The sequence below is a fragment of the Eucyclogobius newberryi genome, unplaced genomic scaffold, assembly GCF_026437365.1.
Source record: "Eucyclogobius newberryi isolate DKJ021-1_F unplaced genomic scaffold, fEucNew1.0.hap1 SCAF_18, whole genome shotgun sequence".
Lineage (NCBI taxonomy): Eukaryota > Metazoa > Chordata > Actinopteri > Gobiiformes > Gobiidae > Eucyclogobius > Eucyclogobius newberryi.
The window spans coordinates 24,117,768-24,140,622 of NW_027315812.1; the positions used below are offsets into that span (position 1 = coordinate 24,117,768).

The 22,855-nt window shown below is 46.0% G+C and overlaps 1 protein-coding gene across 1 annotated transcript in view; it reads left to right on the forward strand.

Annotated features, from left to right (window-relative positions):
• The window catches only part of cdh7a (cadherin 7a), a 292,083-nt gene that overhangs the window by 232,133 nt on the left and 37,095 nt on the right, over positions 1-22,855 (forward strand). The gene's annotated exons all lie outside the window — the stretch shown is intronic.

Consider the following 22,855-nt stretch of genomic DNA (forward strand, 5'->3'; position numbering starts at 1 on the left):
GGCCACAGACGGGAAGCGGACAGAAGGGTGCCGTGTCGGATCTGACCCTTGATCTGGCCCTTGATCTGACCCTGGGCCTGCAGGACCCTGACTTGGCCCTAGGCCTGACCCTGACCTGGCCCTGGACGGACGGCTGGAAGGATGCGGTCGTGAGCAGAACGTGGTATGGGCGGATTGCGTGGCCGGGAAGGCGGGAGATGAATAAAGGGGAGACAGTAACCACCACCAGTATTTGTTGAGAAGAGAACTTACATTTCGTGAGTGCAAGGAGCGTTGAGCCGCCAAAATTGATGGCAGCTCGGGTCGAATGTATGAGGCATACGCTGAAGAGGACCATCGCCCGAGCTGCTGGAGGGCTGCTGAAGGAATGCCCTGGGTGGCTGCAGAAGTTGCGGCTCCTATTCTGAACGAGTGCCCAGAATAGAGCGAGGGGGGTAGATTGCAGAGGACCAGGATTGCTCTGAGATGTTTATGGAACCAGGGTGCAGTCATGGAATGACCTTCGGGGGTTAGGAACAACGGGGAATGCAGCGGGCCGTGTTGTGACCTTGATATTGCGAATTTGGCCATGGCTCGGAAAGGGCAAAATGAGTAGTAAGTGCGAGCTATGACGATATTGCACGGGCCTTTGCCTTTGGAATTTTTAAGCTTTAGATTGAAGTGATCTGAATGAAAACTGAGATCGGAGAAAGCCAGATCCGAAGATGGGTCGAACTTGGAGGAGCGAGAGGTGAATTCCCCAATTCTAAGGAAGCCGTAGAAAGCCAACAGAAAAGCGCTGCAGAGGAGAAGCCTGACATAGGGTGTTAAGGGGGCAGAACGTAACGCTGTGAGGATTCGGTGGAGGATGGGGAGGGTAATTGGGCGGCGCTTATCAGGTGAAGCGGGAGAATGCTTAGCGAAGCCTTTGAGAAGTAATTTGATGGACGGGTTGGAAAACATGCTTTGGGCGGAGGGATTGTGTTTTTTAGAATGAAAATTAATGCCAGCCAGTAACGACCGAATGTAGGGTAATTTAAACCGGCAAAGTTCAAAGCAGGAGGTTAAGAAAGCAATTACTACGTGGAGTTGGACGGGGCGTGGGGGAACGTGATGGGCGGAGGAAAAAATGGAGTAGGAGTGCCAGGCGTGCGTGTACGCCTTTATGGTGGACTGGGCCAAGCCCGAGGAAATGTAATAATTGGCAGTGTCCAGAAGAGATTGGAGTTGGTAACTGGCTACTCCAGGGTCAGCTCTTCGAGAGGGGGCACGGCCGTAGGCGAGCGGTCTGCGGTGGGGCAGAGGCGGCGGAAGGCCTGAAATTTAAAACGAGAAAGGGTGTCTGCAACGGTGTTGGAGTGCCCGGGGATGTGGCGGGCTATGAGAATGAAGTTGCCGTTTACGGCGGACCATGTGATGCGGCGCATGAAGGGCATTAGGGGTTTAGAGGCGGAACGACCTTTATTAATGACTTCTACTACGGCCGCGTTATCGCATCGCACCGCGATACGTTTTCGGCTCCAGAGGTGGCCCCAGATGTGGCATGCGGCAGCGATGGGGATAATTTCGCACAACGCGGCTGAGAGTGGGGTTGGGAGTGAAGGGGGCCATTTCTCCGCGAACCAGCTCCCTTGGTAAAACCCTGCGAAGCCGATTGAAGCGGCGGCGTCTGTATAAAAACTCATAGAGTCGGCAGACTGGATGATGTCATCATAGAAAAACGAAATGCCGTTCCAGTCGTGGAGGAGGCGGGACCAGAAAGCGAGATCGGAACGACACCCTTCGTCTAAAGAGACTGGGTCCAGGAGGGAAGGGACGGTTTTGGCTAGGTCGAGCAACCTGGAAATGAAGGAGCGGCCCTGTGGAATGATTCTCATGGCGAAGTTGAGGTGGCCTAATAAGGACAGGAGTTGACGCTTGGAGATTACTACGGCGGCGACTGAGGCTTGTGCGATATCGCGAATACGTTCGAGCTTGTCTGCGGGTAAAGACGCGACCATTGCCACGGAGTCCAGGCGTATACCCAGAAACTCTAGAGAAGTTGCGGGGCCTATTGTTTTTTCTTCAGAGAGCGGCACGCCTAAGCGAAGAAAGAGCTGTTTGAGGAGGGGCAAAGAGCCGCCAGGCAGGGCTGAGGGGGGGTCTATGAGGAGGAAATCGTCTAGAAGGTGAAGTACGGAAGGGACGCCGACGTTATTTAGGAGAATCCAGCAGAGCGCCTCAGAAATCATGTTGAACAGGCTGGGGCTGCTCCTGCAGCCGAAGGTGAGGCGCACCGCGAAATAGAACTTTTTTTTCCATTTGACGCCAAAGAGATGCCATTGGGAGGGATGAATGGGGACAATTTTAAAGGCATCCGTGATGTCTGCTTTTGCAAGCCAGGCACCATGTCCTGCTTTTTTAATGAGAAAAATGGCGTGATCGACCGTGGCGTAGTGGAGGGAAAACGGAGTAGGCGGGATGAGGCTATTTATGCTGGGAATGGGGCCTGAATGCGGGGAAGAGTGATCGAGAATTAAACGCTTTTTCCCGGAATACTTCCGAGTGGCAATGCCAATCGGGCTGGTGCGAAAAATAGAAAAAAGGGGCGAGTTGAAAGGGCCAATCATGTAGCCTTTTTTGACCTCTCTAATTAGTAGCTGGGACACGATGCTCGGCTCGTGCAGGGCCGACTGGAGGTTGCGGGAAACGTGGATGACGGTGGGCTGGGAGGGGACCCCAACGAAAAAACCCTGGGAAAGACCTGTGAGTAAAAAATTAACGAAATTTTGATCGGGGTGAAAACGCAGTTCGTTGGTTAGCTCGGGCACGGAAATGGGCGTGGACAGGTTGGCGTTGATTAATTCTTGGAACCACGAAAGCCCGCCTTTGATGAGCGGCGGGGGCACACGGATTTGGGGTGAGCGTCTTTGCATAGACTCGATCTTCCTCCCAAGGCGGTCTAAGTTCATCAGGGGTGGGAGGGTGGACCGATTTGGGACGGCGGGACGAACCGGGGCGGCGGAGAAGGGCAAGGACGGGGAAAGGGCGCGGGTATGACCGGCGGCGGAGAAGGGCAAGGACGGGCAAAGGGCGCGGGTATGACCGGCGGCACCGCAAGACAGACAATGTAAAGCTTGAGTGATCATTATGAGGATCTCAGTATCTAATATGGACCAATCGAGTCTGATGTTGGCTGATTGGAGGATAGTGGCGCATTTGGAGGCGAAGGCTTTGTGGTATTGGTAGAAGAGATTGCGGCCGTATTTGAGATTGAGATCGCCAATCAGTGATAGGTATGAGTCGAGCTCGACTCTGCGTTCGGGGAAGACAGAACAGATGATGTCTCTGTATGCGCTGAAAGCGACTAAAAATTCCCCTACTGAAAGGTCTTTAGAAAGGCGGGGGTCTGCAGATTTGAATATTGCGGTGAAGTCATTATTGGAAGCTACTTGTTTGTCACACTCGGGGGACGGGAGAATGAGGGACACCAGATTGACGTAGCTGCCCTGCAGGATTTTTGCGCGGAGACGTTGGGAAATGTTAGTGAGCATGGGTGTGTACGGCCTACCTAGAACGGGGTTGGCGGTTCCGAGAGTGAAAGGTGGAGGGGCCTGGCCGTGGATCCGTGCGGGGAGGGCTGATGTCGAGGGGACCGCGGGGCCGGTCTGCTGAAGCCGGGAGTTGAGTGAGGAAACAGCGTGGTGGAGAGCCTGGATGGTGGAGAGGAGCGTTTCCTGTAACTGCGGAGCCTCGGCGGGAACCGGCATCGGTGGTGCTTGGGATGTGGTGGGAAGAGCCGCGGCGGCGGAGGGCACGTTTCGCTCTGAAGCGGCGGAGGAACGGCGGCGGTAACGGCGGCGCTTGGGAGGAGGAGGAGACGCTTTGCGCGTCCGTTTACCGCTGGGGCGGCCAGCTGGTGGAAGAGGAGTCTGAGGCGGGGAAGAGGAGTCCTGTTCCTGGAGGTATGCACCCAGTAAGTTCAGCTGGGAAGTGCCTAGGCACGATGTAGGGGAAATCCTAGCTGGTCCGGGCGCGGGCGAAGGGACTCCTCTGGCGGCGAGGCGCGCGCTCTTCCGCGCTGGTAGTCCTGTGGGTGGTCCGGGGTCCTCGTCCAAGAGGAGCGGGGAGCCGGGAAGGTCGTCGGAGTAGAAATCAGACATGATTCTTGTGCTTCAGTCGCGGATACGGTTTGAAGCGACTGAGCCATCAGCCTGAGCGCTTAAATGCCACCGCCTGTGCGTTGATTGAAGCGGGGAGGAGTGACTGAGAGCGTTGATTGGGGATGAGGAGCAGGTGTAGGGGCCATGACGCGGACGTCCCCCGTCCTTTTACCAATCCTTCTTGGCCGGGAAAAACTGCATAACCTCTTTGGGATAAGCGCAGAAACCTGGAAGAGTCCATGGTGAAGTGAGGGATCTGACTCTCACAGACGGACAGGCGGATGCCCGCTTGAGTGCGATGATGGCGCTGGGGAGAGGGGTCCTTCCATGGAGGCCGACGCAGATTTAGGTTAGGTCTTCCGGGTGAACTTACGCAGGCTTCATTTGGCAAACTTTGGCAAAATATATTAATTATCACTCAAGGGATTTTTTAATTAGATTTTCATTACATTGTAAGCTTGATGCCATTTCATGTTGCTCTGGGCACTGCTTTAAATAACGGGCATGTTTCTTTTGCTTTCTTTTTAACGACATTTCCAGATATGGACTAAAAATAAATATATAAGAAATAGTAAATGTTATCAGTAAGACTTTATTTTACCTACATTTGAAACATTTCCCCAACTTCTTTAAGTACAACCTAACAAACAGAATAGCATCCTCTAATAACATTACATTACACACAGCATAACAAACTGTAAAATATGTAACAAATGATGTAACGTCCTCTAATAACATGTAACCAGAATGTTACACACGACATAACAAACTGTAAAAAACAAGTAACACATTATGTAACACCCTGTAATGACATGTAATAGTGTTATAAACAACGTAACAAACAGTAAAAACATGTCACACATCCTCTAATAACCCAAATGTAACCTGAATATCACATGAACATATTGCGTGACAAACTGTAAAAAAGTGTAACACAAACATTTATAATACCATGTTAACAATACCTAACTTTAACCTTGCGTACGGTATAATTATATGTTATTACATACTGTTATTACATTGTACTTAGTGAAGTTGTTACCACATGTAAAACACAGTAAATAATTGCACCATCATGAGTTTTGTTGTTGTTTACTTCACTTTCTAACTCCTCCGCTTTGAACCCTCGTCAATCAAGTCTGTCGGCACCTCGTCACAAGCCAAATTATCAGTTTATTACAAGCGCCACCAAAGCAGGAGATGCAAACAGATATGTCAAGTCCTCTGAGGGTGACAAAAATGTTAGCAGGAAGCCACACCGCCTCGACAGCTCTAATAAGGTGGAGAAAATCTAATCTCCCCCTCACCAGGAGATCTTTTCAGCTGTGGCTGTTGTGGCTTGTTGGAGAAGTTGGACGCACAAACACACACTCGCTTAAGATCGATGCACAATAAGGAAGGGATTAGACCGGAAGAAAAAGAAAGAGGGAGAAAGACGAACGTACTGACGTGTTTCTGGGGGGTTTGCTGGTTATAATTGGGGTGGTCCGTAAAAACATTCCTTTTGTTTTGTATAATCATGACAAATAAATTAATAATACATAAATACATAAGGTGATTTTTTTATGTGCGTTAACGTTGCTTTGTGACCAAAAATGTTATTTAAAAAAATCCATTATGTTTTTAAATGTTTTCTTTTTAAACTACAGCATGTGTAAAACATTGCACTTTACAAAAAAAGAACAAAAAAACACAATATTTATCCAAAATGGTCCATTGACTTTGTGTTCAAAACTGCAGAACTCTTGTGAAACATGTTAAATATGTTGTTGTTTTTTTCTTCTTTTTTGTACTTGAACTTTTATGTAATGATTCGAGTGGTCTCAGGCCAGACTTACAGGCCTGTGACCAACTTGTTGTGTCAAAACCAGATTTAGAGAGACTTATCCACGCGTTTGTCTCCAGTAGATTAGACTGTAACGACCTGTTCACTGGCCTCTCCAAACGAGCTGTAAAACAGCTGCAGTACATCCAGAACACTGCTGCTCGGGTCCTGACTAGAACCAGGAAGTACCATCACATTAGTCCTGACTAGAACCAGGAAGTACCATCACATTAGTCCTGTTCTCAGGTCTCTGCACTGGCTCCTGTGGCTCAGAGAATAGACTTTAAAGCAGCTCTGCTTGTGTACAAGTCTCTCCATGGCCTAGCACCAAAGTACATCTCAGACATGTTAGTGCCATATGAACCATCTCGGACTCTGAGGACCTCAGGGACCGGCCTCCTGCTGGTGCCAGAGTCAGGACTAAACATGGACCGGCCTCCTGCTGGTGCCAGAGTCAGGACTAAACATGGACCGGCCTCCTGCTGGTGCCAGAGTCAGGACTAAACATGGACCGGCCTCCTGCTGGTGCCAGAGTCAGGACTAAACATGGACCGGCCTCCTGCTGGTGCCAGAGTCAGGACTAAACATGGACCGGCCTCCTGCTGGTGCTCAGAGTCAGGACTAAACATGGACCGGCCTCCTGCTGGTGCCAGAGTCAGGACTAAACATGGACCGGCCTCCTGCTGGTGCCAGAGTCAGGACTAAACATGGACTGGCCTCCTGCTGGTGCCAGAGTCAGGACTAAACATGGACCGGCCTCCTGCTGGTGCCAGAGTCAGGACTAAACATGGACCGGCCTTCTGCTGGTGCCAGAGTCAGGACTAAACATGGACCGGCCTCCTGCTGGTGCCAGAGTCAGGACTAAACATGGACCGGCCTCCTGCTGGTGCCAGAGTCAGGACTAAACATGGACCGGCCTCCTGCTGGTGCCAGAGTCAGGACTAAACATGGACCGGCCTCCTGCTGGTGCTCAGAGTCAGGACTAAACATGGACCGGCCTCCTGCTGGTGCCAGAGTCAGGACTAAACATGGACCGGCCTCCTGCTGGTGCCAGAGTCAGGACTAAACATGGACCGGCCTCCTGCTGGTGCCAGAGTCAGGACTAAACATGGACCGGCCTCCTGCTGGTGCCAGAGTCAGGACTAAACATGGACCGGCCTCCTGCTGGTGTCCAGAGTCAGGACTAAACATGGACCGGCCTCCTGCTGGTGCCAGAGTCAGGACTAAACATGGACCGGCCTCCTGCTGGTGCCAGAGTCAGGACTAAACATGGACCGGCCTCCTGCTGGTGCCAGAGTCAGGACTAAACATGGACCGGCCTCCTGCTGGTGCCCAGAGTCAGGCTAAACATGGACCGGCCTCCTGCTGGTGCCAGAGTCAGGACTAAACATGGACCGGCCTCCTGCTGGTGCCAGAGTCAGGACTAAACATGGACCGGCCTCCTGCTGGTGCCAGAGTCAGGACTAAACATGGACCGGCCTCCTGCTGGTGCCAGAGTCAGGACTAAACATGGACCGGCCTCCTGCTGGTGCCAGAGTCAGGACTAAACATGGACCGGCCTCCTGCTGGTGCCAGAGTCAGGACTAAACATGGACCGGCCTCCTGCTGGTGCCAGAGTCAGGACTAAACATGGACCGGCCTCCTGCTGGTGCCAGAGTCAGGACTAAACATGGACCGGCCTCCTGCTGGTGCCAGAGTCAGGACTAAACATGGACCGGCCTCCTGCTGGTGCCAGAGTCAGGACTAAACATGGACCGGCCTCCTGCTGGTGCCCAGAGTCAGGACTAAACATGGACCGGCCTCCTGCTGGTGCCAGAGTCAGGACTAAACAGGGACCGGCCTCCTGCTGGTGCCCAGAGTCAGGACAAAACATGGGGAATCTGCGTTTCAGTTTTATGCAGCTAAAATCTGGAACAGTCTTCCTGAAGATGTGAGACAGGTTCTACTCTGACAATGTTCAAATCTAAGCTAAAAACAGTTTTGTTTAGCTGTGCATATGACTGAAGGGATTTTTTCTTTGCACTCTTCTCTTTTGTTTGTGATTTTATTAGTTTAAACAATCAGTTGGATTGATAATTTTTAATTTAGTTAATTTGATTGTATTTCTGTTTCTGTCATTTCTTTGTGATTTTAATGCATTTTTCCTGCTGTGAAGCACTTTGAATTGCCTTGTGTATGAAATGTGCTCTACAAATAAACTTGCCTTGCCTTGCCTTGTTATTCAGTAAAGAAAATATGGAATTTGAAGATGCCAAATACTTAACATTCTTTCATAAGTATTTTGACACTATAGTGTGATTAATGTGTTTAGCAGTAGTGACCCAACATCTTATCGAGTTGTTCCCCAGCTCTTTTGTTTACATTTATGTATTGCTTTTTGTTTTTTAATTTTCTTTCTTATCTATATGGACGTTTTGCACATCTCCCCAGTAATATAAGCCTTTTTTGACATTTGATCCTGAGCTCTGTATTCATATCTTAAAGGTAAATTCACCAATGTTGAACCTGATTGTTTTTCAATCAGCAACTACACTCTGGAAGTAACCACAATACCGCAAAAATCATTTATTTTTTTATTTTTTTCAAATGCTGTATTAATTTAGCCGTCTTATTTTACAGGACGTCGTCTGAAACCCAGCAACAGGTTTCATCCTGATATTCAAAGTTAGATTTCCAGTTCTTCTGCTGTCATTGTCATTTCACGCTCCATTGGTGCATAAAGGCACTATAGAAATGTTGCTCTTGCTCTCTGATCAGCACTTTGAAGACTATTTATGTCTATCTATGAACAGAAACATGTTCAGTTCACCGTAGAAAAACAGTGGATTTGCATTTCCATGTTGTAATTGGCAAACAGGCATAGGTGATAACAGGAATGTTTACTGAAGGATTACTCAAACATGCATGAATCCAAAGTTTCCACGTTGTTTGTCCCGAAGAACGGGCGTTTTCGTCTGTCATACTGAGTGCCGCGTTGACGTTTTCCTACACAACTTTATCCGCTGACAGGTGCGGCGGTGAGGGGTCGGCGGGGGGCGGCGCAGAGGCAGCGGTGGGTGGGTGGGGGGCCTGTGTTGACATGTCACCCTACAAACACCGGGTGTCACATGTGGGTGCTGTTTGAGGCGCGGATGTCATCGAAAGGGGTGTTGAAACCGCAAAACCACCTCCTCCCCTCGCAGCCCTCCGTCAGCCCTGTTGACAGCTTTCTGCTCACCATAGTAACCATCGCCACCACCGATTCTTTTTTCACTTCACAGTATATTTATACTCTTAGCTAAACTTTCAAGTGCTGGTTCTGTTATGTGACTCACAGGCCAGGCGGGCTTTCGATGGATTAAATTGCCTGCGTTAGGGAACAGACAGACTCTTATCCAGCTCCAATCAACCACTGATGAAGTCATAATTACACTTTTCACTAAATGGAACTTGTTTCGAGTGGCTGAGGGAACACGCCGTGTAGCAACTAATACCAGCATAATACGAAAATAAAATGGGATTAATTGGCTTGTTTCGAATGCGATACTGCCTAATAAAATCATAAAGCCATCATATTTCCATCTAAATTGATGGTGTACTATATAACTTTTCTGTCTTCAAGGAGACAAGCAGGTCAGTTTAATTTACAAGTCAGATCTGTGCAAAAGCGACCTTGCCCACTGTAAGAATGCAGGTTTTTCTTTCTTTTAAAGAACAATTCTGGTCTGAAGGCTTTATTTGACAAGACAGTTGGAGCGCAAAATGGGGAGAGAGCAGGTAGAGACATTCATCAAATGTTTGAGGCCAGAGAAGCGAACCCAGAACCAACCCAGAACAAACATTGTGCATTGGTTTAGCAAAATATTCCATCTTTTGAAAGGGTAGAAATCCTCAAAATAGAAGCTGAAACCCATGATTAAAACACCTGGGATTAAATAAATGCAGGGTCGATAGTTTAATGTCATATTGCGAAACATTCCAAGCCCACTACCAGAGTAAGCACGCTTTTCAATACACTAGGATTTATAATGGTCAAAATAAATTGTACATGTATTGATTTTGTGCAGTCAAACATTTTATAACAGCATTGCACAAAGACCTAGAGCAGGTTACACTCCAATATTCCATCGTAGTGAAAAGGCTGGATAAACTTTGGACCCACTTGTTCTATTTGAACATTCAGTCCCACATTTGTTATGCCCGAAATACATGTAACAGAAAGCAAATTTCAACAGAATAAGGCCGATGCTTGCTTATCGATGATGAAATAGTCCCGATGTGGACTTAGTTTGGTCCTGTTCTAGTCCTCTTAATACTGGTCTCGTCCAGATTTAGTTCCGGGTTTGGTCCCAGATTAGTCTTAGTTTTGATGTGGCGCTTGTGCAAGTGTGAACGCAATCTTAACATTGTGTGCTCTGACTCCAACATTAGTTTGTCTTTAATGTTGGGGCACAATCAGGACTTCATTTTGCTTTCAAAGTTACTAAGAGTGGGGTTTTTCCTTACTTATAATAAACACATTTTCAAGTAGATGTTTGCTTGACCAAACCTATCCTGGCTGAGACCTTGAGTTTTCTTTTGACTGTCCCAGTTATTCATCAGGGTTGTTTTCGATCAATTTTTACTTTTGCAAACCTTGAATGCAGTGAAATTGGCTGCACATTATCTCTATTATCACCTTAAACTACTGTGGACAAAGTCAATGGATTTGCTGTAAAGGTTACCTTGGTAACCTTGGTTCCATGAAATGTAGTAACTATCTGATTTCAGGATTATGTACTTGGGCCTCAGGACAGCCGCACAATGGGAAAAAATTACATTCGGACTTGATTTGAAATGGGACAATGTGTGCGATTGTGGCCTAAGTGGGACGTTTGGTTTGATTTGTATGTGCCCTAATTTTCTTTTATTAAATGTTTTTCTCGTTGGATGTTGCCAGATTTGTTTTTTCTTTTCTATTGCTTTCACGCTGGTCTGGTTTTGTTTGCTTATGTTTATTTTACTTATTTTCCCAAGACAAAAAAAAGAACAAAAATACATTTAGTAGCTTTCGATAAAATAATAATGCCATTGTCACAAACTAGAAACTTGCTTTGGCATTAAGGTGAAACCTACACCATAAATAATAATAGTGGCAAAATATTTCAAAAAGAGCATGCAGAAAAATGTAGAATTCACAAATAAAATAAATTAGCCTGATTTGAATATATATATATATATATATATATATATATATATATATATATATATATATACAATTAGAATGTATTTTACTTATATTTACTATATACTATTTACTTTACTTATTTACCTATATAGTACATTAACTTCCTTTTGAGTATTTTCTTCAGCTTTTGTGATACATTCCTCTACAGTTGATGAATAGAATAACGGATTTATTTCCACATGGAAGCGGCAGGTAGACAAAAGCCCACTGAAGTCTGTAGGTGGGACTTATTAGAGGAGTGGGGTGGGAGATTTCTTGCTTTCATAACAGTTTCTTCAGAAAAGGAATATAATAGTATGTCCAAGGGTATGTGTGCTCAGAATGGTACCTGGTAATAATGGGATAACGGCAAAGAAATGTGGATAACAAGGCTATTATGTGGGAGGCTGGATGTACAGTCATGCAGTTTGGAATGATTGAAATGGAAATCATGATTATGTCATTATGGAGCTTCATACCTGTAAGAGCTACTATTATTTTATCTTTAAACGGTGAAGGCACGTTTTGGACTTTACTGAGACCTTGGTGACATAGTACATATTATAGAGGTAAAAGAGTATTTCAGACATAGTGGCAGTATTTTTGTTGTGTTACAGATGATAGTCACAGTAGTTGTAGTAGCAGTTATATGGGATAATAAGTCTGTAAATTTGAGTTTTTTTGTGTGTGTGTGTGTGTGTGCATTTGTATGGGATAAAAAAAAATCTGTAATTTTCTTATTTTACTGACTTTTTTTCTGGAAATGGCGGACTGCTAAACACAACTAAATATGACATTTGTGTATTTTTTCATGTATTTTTATTGTAAAAAGAACAATAATTGAATTGCAAAATGATTGGTAGTGAATTAATAGTATAATAGTATTATTTTAGTACAAATCTAGACGCAAAATGGCGGTAGAGACATTTTAAATTCATCTGCATTCAATTTATGGACTAAAAACAGCCCCAGACATGAGATTCACCTGAGAGCCTCTGAGTTATGCTGAAATACATTACGTAACATACATTCCCCCGACATTTTTACAGATATAGACGATTCGCACGGGCGAGAAACACAGATGAGCTTCGTAATTATTACAATATACCTGAGGACCCAAGGTAAAACCAATCCCCTCAGACACACAAATTCCTTCTTTAAAGAAAGTTGGTCTTATTCATTTTCTTCTGCTTGTTCTTGATATTCAGCTTACTTCATATTTATTTGCATGAAAACACCCTGTAAGATTACATATATTCGATGGGCTGAGAGAGTGAACGAGGGGTGGAAAAATGTCCAAAAACACATTAACACACCGAGCGGGAACACATTAACGTCACCAACTTCACTTAACATAATGTCATTGAGGGCTCGCGTTCACCAGACGAACATTTTCTTTGTAAGAATACCAAGTACAAATTTTCTAAACAATGTGTCATGAATGAGGCCAATTGAATGTTCTAGTATAAAATAAGGGAGAAGTATAGAATTTGGAGAATTACAGAGGAAAAAGAAAGACATATCCAAAGCTCTGTGTTTGCAATAGCCTTAAATTCCTGTTATTCATGAGTTTATGGCAAAACATTTCTTACTTAATGAGGACATTTCCCCAACAGACTTACTATTTGACTTATTTGAGCTTTGAATCACTTTATGTTATGTTCACTATTCAAAAACAGAGTCCTTATCGCGTCAAAAAAGTCTCTTCCCTGCCTTTTGTCCATAAACCTCGCTAACTTCAATGCTAGCAGCTATTTGTACTGATTCACACCAGCAGCAGCTATGCATTCTCTGAAAACACCTTCCTATATGTCATACAAACATCTACATGTGTCCATGGGACCTAATCCTGACCAGCCTCTCATGCCCCGTTTGGTTGCCATGTGCGCTCTCCGAGAAACTTTGAATTCCCCTTTTAGAATCCTTACAATTTCTGCCTCCTGTCTGCTCTCCCTTCTCCCCTTCAACCCACCAGAGACCCCCAAAATGTTTCCCTGCGCATCTCCTCCTTGCATCACAGTCCCGGTAATGAAAGGCATTATACATTACAAAGTGTTTGATTTGAGGATGATCTACGCTCGCTTTTTTCCGAGGATCGGGGAGACGGTTGCGGCAAGAAAGAGAAGAAGAAGAAGAAGAAGAAGAAGAAGAAGAAGAAGAAGAAGAAGAAGAAGAAGAAGAAGAAGAAGAAGAAGAAGAAGAAGAAGAAGAAGAAGAAGAAGAAGAAGAAGAAGAAGAAGAAGAAGAAGAAGAAGAAGAAGAAGAAGAAGAAGAAGAAGAAGAAGAAGAAGAAGAAGAAGAAGAAGAAGAAGAAGAAGAAGAAGAAGAAGAAGAAGAAGAAGAAGAAGAAGAAGAAGAAGAAGAAAAAATGCGGAGATAAGCCTTGAATTCATCCACCATATTCAAAAAACGACATCAAAAGGCCTTCAATTTTGTGTATAGGATTCATGGAAGGCGCGAGACCTCAAAGCGGACCCGGTATCAGATGGGAAATTTCCATAACAGAGTGAGCGATGCGCGGGGTGGGAGTCATTTTGATGGCGGCATCACAGAGGTTTTTGTGATGATTTGGTGCGTATCGGCTGAGCGGCGAGGGGAAAAAAGGTGAGCGGGATTTGCTGTGATCAGGAGCAGACCAAATATCGCTCGCGTCTGTGTAAACAACAGATATGCGCGCCGTGTTCTCCAGCGCCGGGAGGAGATAACCTTTTCGGATTCTCGGGATGGAAATGCACCGAGGAAAGACTGAAGAAGCGCCGCTCTCGTGTCAGAAGTTCAGCTAGGACAGGAGTCAAATCAGAAATGTTTAATGTTAACTCGGAGGGGATCAGATATCGTTGTACGCAGGTTCTAACTTAAAACTAAAAAGCACTTGTTGAAAATGGTAGAAAAGCCTGTGAGGCAAAATAGACTACAGACAAGTTCTTTGTATTCTGTCAAAGTGGCTGCTTCAAACGTCATGTTTTATTCAATATTAATCCAAATCTGATGTAATTTCTTCTGGTTTCAATCCTGCTTCCCACTGCTTCCTACTGCTTCCTACTGCTTCCTACTGCTTCCCACTGCTTCCCACTGCTTCCTACTGCTTCCCACTGCTTCCCACTGCTTCCTACTGCTTCCTACTGCTTCCTACTGCTTCCCACTGCTTCCTACTGCTTCCCACTGCTTCCCACTGCTTCCCACTGCTTCCTACTGCTTCCTACTGCTTCCCACTGCTTCCTACTGCTTCCTACTGCTTCCCACTGCTTCCCACTGCTTCCTACTGCTTCCCACTGCTTCCTACTGCTTCCTACTGCTTCCTACTGCTTCCCACTGCTTCCTACTGCTTCCTACTGCTTCCCACTGCTTCCCACTGCTTCCTACTGCTTCCTACTGCTTCCCACTGCTTCCCACTGCTTCCTACTGCTTCCCACTGCTTCCTACTGCTTCCCACTGCTTCCTATTGCTTCCTACTGCTTCCTACTGCTTCCCACTGCTTCCCACTGCTTACCACTGCTTCCCACTGCTTCCTACTGTTTCCCACTGCTTCCTACTGCTTCCTATTGCTTCCCACTGCTTCCCACTGCTTCCTACTGCTTCCCACTGCTTCCTACTGCTTCCTACTGCTTCCTACTGCTTCCCACTGCTTCCTACTGCTTCCTACTGCTTCCCACTGCTTCCCACTGCTTCCTACTGCTTCCTACTGCTTCCCACTGCTTCCCACTGCTTCCTACTGCTTCCCACTGCTTCCTACTGCTTCCCACTGCTTCCTATTGCTTCCTACTGCTTCCTACTGCTTCCCACTGCTTCCCACTGCTTACCACTGCTTCCCACTGCTTCCTACTGTTTCCCACTGCTTCCTACTGCTTCCTACTGCTTTCCTTGGAGTGGTGCTCTAAAGATATGTCTTTGTCAAAGAAAACCCCCAAGTTTCTAAGACTTGGTTTTACAGTCTGGCCTAGTTCACCCAAGTACTGGTTTATCCCTGGAATGGCATCATCAGGGGCAATAATCAGTGTTTCTGTTTTGTCTGCGTTTAGTTGCAGAGAGTTGAGAGATCTCAGCTTAAACGAACAATATAGCTGAATATCATCAGCAAACAGGTGGGAGGACACATCACTAAACTCTATAATGATCTTTCCCAGGGGATTATATAAAGCAAAAATAAAACTGGATTCAAAACGGAGCTCTGAGGAACTCCACACAACAGATTAGCTGAGTAAGACATAATGAGGTTTGCAGCCACACTAAAACTCAGATCGGATAAATATGAGAAAAACCAAAGAAGAAGAGAAAATAATGGCACACAAAACCCAAAGAAAGCATCCCAGCTTGTCCAAAGTCTGTCAAATTTATCCAGTCTCAAATTAAGTCTGAATGTAATTTTTTTCCATTTTACGAATGTCCAATATAACGTTAGTCCAGTCCTAGATCTTCGATGCATTTCGTGTCAACCAGCAGCTATCTTTGGAGCATCCTCCTAGCAGCGGCAAAAAAGGAACCCACAAAAGAATTGTGTCCATGGCAGGATGGTGATGTCATAAACTGTCAGTAAAGTCATTGTTGATCTCATTCCAAAACTTGACAACAAGACAATCCCAAAACTGTCCTCTCCAACAGCCTGCATTTCCCTGTGAGTAATGAGCACTTTGACATGGTGTTTATAAAGCAACGAGACACACTTTTCCAACAGAATTCCCTCTACATGTGATCCTGAGCTTCTCCAATGAGATGTACATATACTTTCCCATTCTTCATCATCCAGAACAACGTGACCCTCTCTTTCGTGTGCAAACTTTTTCACACTTCATCAGCGCTACGACTGTAACAGGGTCCGTACCTCCAGTGAATACAGTGCTCTTCTGTGTCTTTTATGAGCAGTATGTTTAATGAATGCGTTTATCTGATAGTTTTCTTTTTCTCGCCGTTCCATCATGTGACACTGTAACTGCAAGTGCGTGGTGTGCGAACTGTCCTCATGTCTGCTGTCAGCAAACTTTGTGTTATTCTGATGTATTCGTCGTAGATTTAACCTTCAGACCTTCGCTTCAAGCTTTCGTTTTAAGTTGTCGGCCCTGCTCGACCCTTTTGTTGACAGCGAGCGAAGTGGAGTCGGAGCCCCGCCCACCCGATGTTCTAATTGCGAAGGCGCTTGTTGTCTCCGCCTCCGCCCGCAGAGGAGCACCTGACAGCCCGTTAGCGGCGCCGTTTAATCAGAGCTGACAACTCCTAATCCGCGACTCGGCTCCGAAGGAGGCGGCGGCTTTTTTTTTTTCTTTGCTTTTTTTTTTTCAAAACTTCCTCTGTTATTTTCATGTTTGGTGTTGACGCTGGGATATGTGATAATTTGGTGTGAATTGCTTCGTACAAAAGAAAGCGCGAGTGTGACTGGCGACAGCGTAAACATCCAGCAGACGTGAGCTAAATTTAGGAGGACGTAGCCACGGCGATGCCCACCTCAACTTTTGTTGTGGCAGCTTCGACAGATTGCATTTATAGATTAATTTAATCATATTTGGAAAAGAAAATGCTTTGATTTATAACAGGAAAACACCAAAGTGGGTTGTTGCTTGATGGTTTATCTATAAATGTATCTCTCTCTATGAAATGCTGACTCTATCCCAGTGTTATTACAGCAACTGGTACATTTTACAATTAAAAAAACAATCAAGTTGTTTTGGTCCTGTCCTAAAAAAAATATGAATGTTTTGGGAAATATATGGTCAAAACAAGATAAGATAAAATATGATAAGCCTTTATTTGTCCCACAATGGGGAAATTCCAGTGTTGCAATACAGAGTAGGTACAGAAGTATAATAATAAAAAACAGATAACACGGCTACGTTATATTAGAAGTGAAAATGAGCAATTTGTACGATGGCCCTGAGTGCAAAATAAATGTCCATCGATGTAAAAATCTGAGCATATTCACGGATTGGTCAAAACAAACATAACTGCAAGGCATATGGGAAAAATGAGAAGTTTGTACGGTGGCCCAGAAGTTCAAAAATAGTATTACGTCTATCTCTAATTATATTTACACAAAAAATCTGAAAATATTCTCAACATTTTTCAAACCTTTTCTGTAAAAAAAAAAAATATATATATTTTTTAAAATCGTTTTTTGTTATAATGCTTCCTATTTTGTTTTTCACTTTTCTTTAAATGTTTGGCCACTTTGTAAATATGTTCTACCGAAGCTTGGCAATTTTTGTATTTATTTTTTATTATAATTTTCTTTGTATTATTTATTTTCTTGTACGATTTGCATTAGATTTCACATTTGCATTATTTCCATGGCTCTTTGATATGCCTCAGGCGCTGAGATGGTGACATTGTTTTGTTTATTAACTTTAAAAATCCATTTTTTGCCCTTCTTTATTGCTCAATTACAGTATTGACATTGTAGTAGTGCTTGTTCTGTGAGTTTCTCCTCCTCTTCCCTGTCCTTGGCACATTAAGTTCTTCCAGCAGATAGTCTGAGTGCCCGGGTGTTCCGAGTAAATATTGATCAGTGTAAGTGGGTTTTCAACAGACTGTTATTTGATGCTGGTCTTTGTTGATGTGGTGAATTTTAATGTCCCAAAAAATATTGCTTTGTCTTTCTCCTTCTCGTACTTTAATTGAATGTTTCCAATGCAGTTTTCATCTCCTAATCTAGTTTTTTTTCATATAAAAGACAACATTTAAAAAAAGAATTGTGAAATATCAATATCTCAAAAAAAAAAAAAAAAAAAAATTAACAATCAAATGCTTTTTTCAGTTACTTAATATTGAAATATAACTATAACTTACTGTATATAGCTATATGTAAACCGCTATATAAAAGGGCTTAGAAATAAAAATAAAAATTTTTTTACTTTTTGTTCAAAGTGTCATTGTCATTTACATGTTTTTTTATTTTTTAAGGGTGAATATGTGACATTTTAGAACTCTACACGTGTCACTTCATTTTTCAAACAATTTCCTATCCCCGCCCACCTCCCTGTACTTAGGTACAGGGAGGTGGGCGGGGATAGGAGGAAGGTGAAAACAGGAAAAGTCGCAGCACTCGAGCCTCAGTTGCAGGACAAGGATTACAGGTTTACTCAAACAAAGAATCATTTAAAAAACAACTTTGAGGAAACTAATGATGAGGAAACACAATTGTAACGACGTTAAACGCTCATTAAAGTTGATTTAGCGTAATACGTCCCCTTTAAGAATGAACAGTTTGGTCTAAATGAGTGCGTTTTGAGCATGCAGAGATCAAGAACTTCCCAATGTGAAGCGACACTCCCAAATCTAATTCACAGGGAGTCAAACACGTTCAAACCGCATCGCTTTTCAGTCAAAAGATTGAGCCTTAAACCACTAAAAAGTCTAAATTGACACATGGCAGAGGTCACAGGTCGCTTCATTTCTTCCATCCTTTTCACTTTCAGGATGCTGTTCTTGCATTACACCGACTTCACTGCCTTTTGTAGAATCTTGGCATGGACGTCTCCAAACGATTGCCTGCCTGTATAGATAAAAAATCATTAAGGCACGCATTGGTGGGGGCGTAAATAAATTGGCTCATTTTATAGCTCGATTTGCTGCATAATTTATACTTGTCAACCTCGCTCTGGAAATTGAGGCAACAGTTCAGAGGCAAAATAAAGTAGGCCGGAGCGTGGCGTTGATTTTGAATGCTTGTCTCGTGCAGCCGCGAGCCAGAGCACTTCTTATCATTACCGCTTCAGTTTTTTCCACGCAATAATAGAGTGCGAATGCTTAAGCAGTGTGAGATTTAAATAATAACTGTTAACTGATCTCTGCGCTGTTCTTAGTGGATCGAGATACTTGGAGCAGACACGTAAAAAGTTCTAGTCTTTTCCTTTCTCGGGCTAACAGGAGGCAACATGTTCCTTATAACATGTACAAAATCAGCCTAACTGTCTGGTCTTATTGTAACGTTAATGCAGGTTTCGATTCTGACGTGTGTTGGCGTGTTTCTGTGGAGTTTGCATGTTCTGCTGGTGTCTTGGTCCTGACGGGTCAAATGCCACAGCTGCTTTGTAGGATTAAAGATTGTATTGTGGCCATGGGAAAATTTGACCCATCCTTCAGCCAGTGCCGCTCGGGCCACCTGTCAGGAGGTGGTCGTGCCACCTGTCAGGAGGTGGTCGTGCCACCTGTCAGGAGTTGGTCGTGCCACCTGTCAGGAGGTGGTCGGGGCCACCTGTCAGGAGGTGGTCGGGGCCACCTGTCAGGAGGTGGTCGGGGCCACCTGTCAGGAGGTGGTCATGGCCACCTGTCAGGAGGTGGTCGGGGCCACCTGTCAGGAGGTGGTCGGGGCCACCTGTCGGGGGGGTCGGGGCCACCTGTCAGGAGGTGGTCGGGGCCACCTGTCAGGAGGGGGGGTCGGGACAGAGGCTGGAGGGTTTGACCTATGAGGCATATTTGGGTTGATGGGTCAAATGCAGATACAAAAGTACATCACAGGGACATTAAAAGTCTCTGATGGAGTCCTCAATTTGGTATACTTATACTTGTAATTATATACATCTATGTATATACTTGTATTTAGCTACTATTAGTGAGTAGAGCACATGTCCCAGTTATCCTAATGCTCTCCTCTCCTCTTTTCTTCTGCTCTCCTTTTTTCTTTTCTCCTCTGCTCTCCTCTCCTCTCCTCTGCTCTCCTCTGCTCTCCTCTGCTCTCCTCTGCTCTCCTCTGCTCTCCTCTTTTCTCCTCTGCTCTCCTCTGCTCTCCTCTTTTCTCCTCTGGTCTCCTCTTTTCTCCTCTGCTCTCCTCTTTTCTCCTCTGCTCCCCTCTTTTCTCCTCTGCTCTCCTCTTTTCTCCTCTGCTCTCCTCTTTTCTCCTCTGCTCCCCTCTTTTCTCCTCTTTTCTCCTCTGCTCTCCTCTTTTCTCCTCTCCTCTCCTCTGCTCTCCTCTGCTCTCCTCTCCTCTGCTCTCCTCTTTTCTCCTCTGCTCTCCTCTTTTCTCCTCTGCTCCCCTCTTTTCTCCTCTTTTCTCCTCTGCTCTCCTCTGCTCTCCTCTCCTCTCCTCTGCTCTCCTCTTTTCTCCTCTGCTCTCCTCTTTTCTCCTCTGCTCCCCTCTTTTCTCCTATTTTCTCCTCTGCTCTCCTCTGCTCTCCTCTGCTCCCCTCTTTTCTCCTCTTTTCTCCTCTTTTCTCCTCTGCTCTCCTCTGCTCTCCTCTCCTCTCCTCTGCTCTCCTCTTTTCTCCTCTGCTGCCCTCTTTTCTCCTCTGCTCTCCTCTGCTCTCCTCTGCTCTCCTCTCCTCTCCTCTGCTCTCATCTTTTCTCCTCTGCTCCCCTCTTTTCTCCTCTTTTCTCCTCTGCTCTCCTCTTTTCTCCTCTGCTCTCCTCTGCTCTCCTCTTTTCTCCTCTGCTCCCCTCTTTTCTCCTCTTTTCTCCTCTTTTCTCCTCTGCTCTCCTCTGCTCTCCTCTCCTCTCCTCTGCTCTCCTCTTTTCTCCTCTGCTCTCCTCTTTTCTCCTCTTTTCTCCTCTGCTCTCCTCTGCTCTCCTCTCCTCTCCTCTGCTCTCCTCTTTTCTCCTCTGCTCCCCTCTTTTCTCCTCTTTTCTCCTCTGCTCTCCTCTGCTCTCCTCTCCTCTGCTCTCCTCTGCTCTCCTCTCCTCTCCTCTGCTCTCCTCTGCTCTCCTCTTTTCTCCTCTGCTCCCCTCTTTTCTCCTCTTTTCTCCTCTGCTCTCCTCTGCTCTCCTCTCCTCTGCTCTCCTCTTTTCTCCTCTGCTCCCCTCTTTTCTCCTCTTTTCTCCTCTTTTCTCCTCTGCTCTCCTCTGCTCTCCTCTCCTCTTTTCTCCTCTGCTCTCCTCTTTTCTCCTCTGCTCCCCTCTTTTCTCCTCTTTTCTCTTCTGCTCTCCTCTTTTCTCCTCTCCTCTCCTCTGCTCTCCTCTTTTCTCCTCTGCTCTCCTCTTTTCTCCTCTGCTCTCCTCTGCTCTCCTCTGCTCTCCTCTTTTCTCCTCTGCTCTCCTCTTTTCTCCTCTGCTCTCCTCTTTTCTCCTCTGCTCTCCTCTGCTCTCCTCTTTTCTCCTCTGCTCTCCTCTGCTCTCCTCTTTTCTCCTCTGTTCTCCTCTGCTCTCCTCTGCTCTCCTCTGCTCTCCTCTCCTCTGCTCTCCTCTGCTCTCCTCTTTTCTCCTCCGCTCTCCTCTTTTCTCCTCTGCTCTCCTTTTTTCTCCTCTGCTCCCCTCTTTTCTCCTCTTTTCTCCTCTGCTCTCCTCTGCTCTCCTCTTTTCTCCTCTGCTCCCCTCTTTTCTCCTCTTTTCTCCTCTTTTCTCCTCTGCTCTCCTCTGCTCTCCTCTCCTCTCCTCTGCTCTCCTCTTTTCTCCTCTGCTCTCCTCTTTTCTCCTCTTTTCTCCTCTGCTCTCCTCTGCTCTCGTCTCCTCTCCTCTGCTCTCCTCTTTTCTCCTCTGCTCCCCTCTTTTCTCCTCTTTTCTCCTCTGCTCTCCTCTGCTCTCCTCTCCTCTGCTCTCCTCTGCTCTCCTCTCCTCTCCTCTCCTCTCCTCTGCTCTCCTCTGCTCTCCTCTTTTCTCCTCTGCTCCCCTCTTTTCTCCTCTGCTCCCCTCTTTTCTCCTCTGCTCCCCTCTTTTCTCCTCTTTTCTCCTCTTTTCTCCTCTTTTCTCCTCTCCTCTCCTCTGCTCTCCTCTTTTCTCCTCTGCTCTCCTCTTTTCTCCTCTTTTCTCCTCTGCTCTCCTCTGCTCTCCTCTCCTCTCCTCTGCTCTCCTCTTTTCTCCTCTGCTCCCCTCTTTTCTCCTCTTTTCTCCTCTGCTCTCCTCTGCTCTCCTCTCCTCTGCTCTCCTCTGCTCTCCTCTCCTCTCCTCTGCTCTCCTCTGCTCTCCTCTTTTCTCCTCTGCTCCCCTCTTTTCTCCTCTTTTCTCCTCTGCTCTCCTCTGCTCTCCTCTCCTCTGCTCTCCTCTGCTCTCCTCTTTTCTCCTCTGCTCCCCTCTTTTCTCCTCTTTTCTCCTCTGCTCTCCTCTTTTCTCCTCTCCTCTCCTCTGCTCTCCTCTGCTCTCCTATTTTCTCCTCTGCTCTCCTCTTTTCTCCTCTGCTCTCCTCTGCTCTCCTCTGCTCTCCTCTTTTCTCCTCTGCTCTCCTCTTTTCTCCTCTGCTCTCCTCTTTTCTCCTCTGCTCTCCTCTGCTCTCCTCTTTTCTCCTCTGTTCTCCTCTGCTCTCCTCTGCTCTCCTCTGCTCTCCTCTGCTCTCCTCTCCTCTGCTCTCCTCTGCTCTCCTCTCCTCTCCTCTGCTCTCCTCTGCTCTCCTCTTTTCTCCTCTGCTCCCCTCTTTTCTCCTCTTTTCTCCTCTGCTCCCCTCTTTTCTCCTCTTTTCTCCTCTCCTCTCCTCTGCTCTCCTCTGCTCTCCTCTTTTCTCCTCTGCTCCCCTCTTTTCTCCTCTTTTCTCCTCTTTTCTCCTCTGCTCTCCTCTGCTCTCCTCTCCTCTCCTCTTTTCTCCTCTGCTCTCCTCTTTTCTCCTCTGCTCCCCTCTTTTCTCCTCTTTTCTCCTCTGCTCTCCTCTTTTCTCCTCTCCTCTCCTCTGCTCTCCTCTGCTCTCCTCTTTTCTCCTCTGCTCTCCTCTTTTCTCCTCTGCTCTCCTCTGCTCTCCTCTGCTCTCCTCTTTTCTCCTCTGCTCTCCTCTTTTCTCCTCTGCTCTCCTCTTTTCTCCTCTGCTCTCCTCTGCTCTCCTCTTTTCTCCTCTGCTCTCCTCTGCTCTCCTCTCCTCTGCTCTCCTCTGCTCTCCTCTTTTCT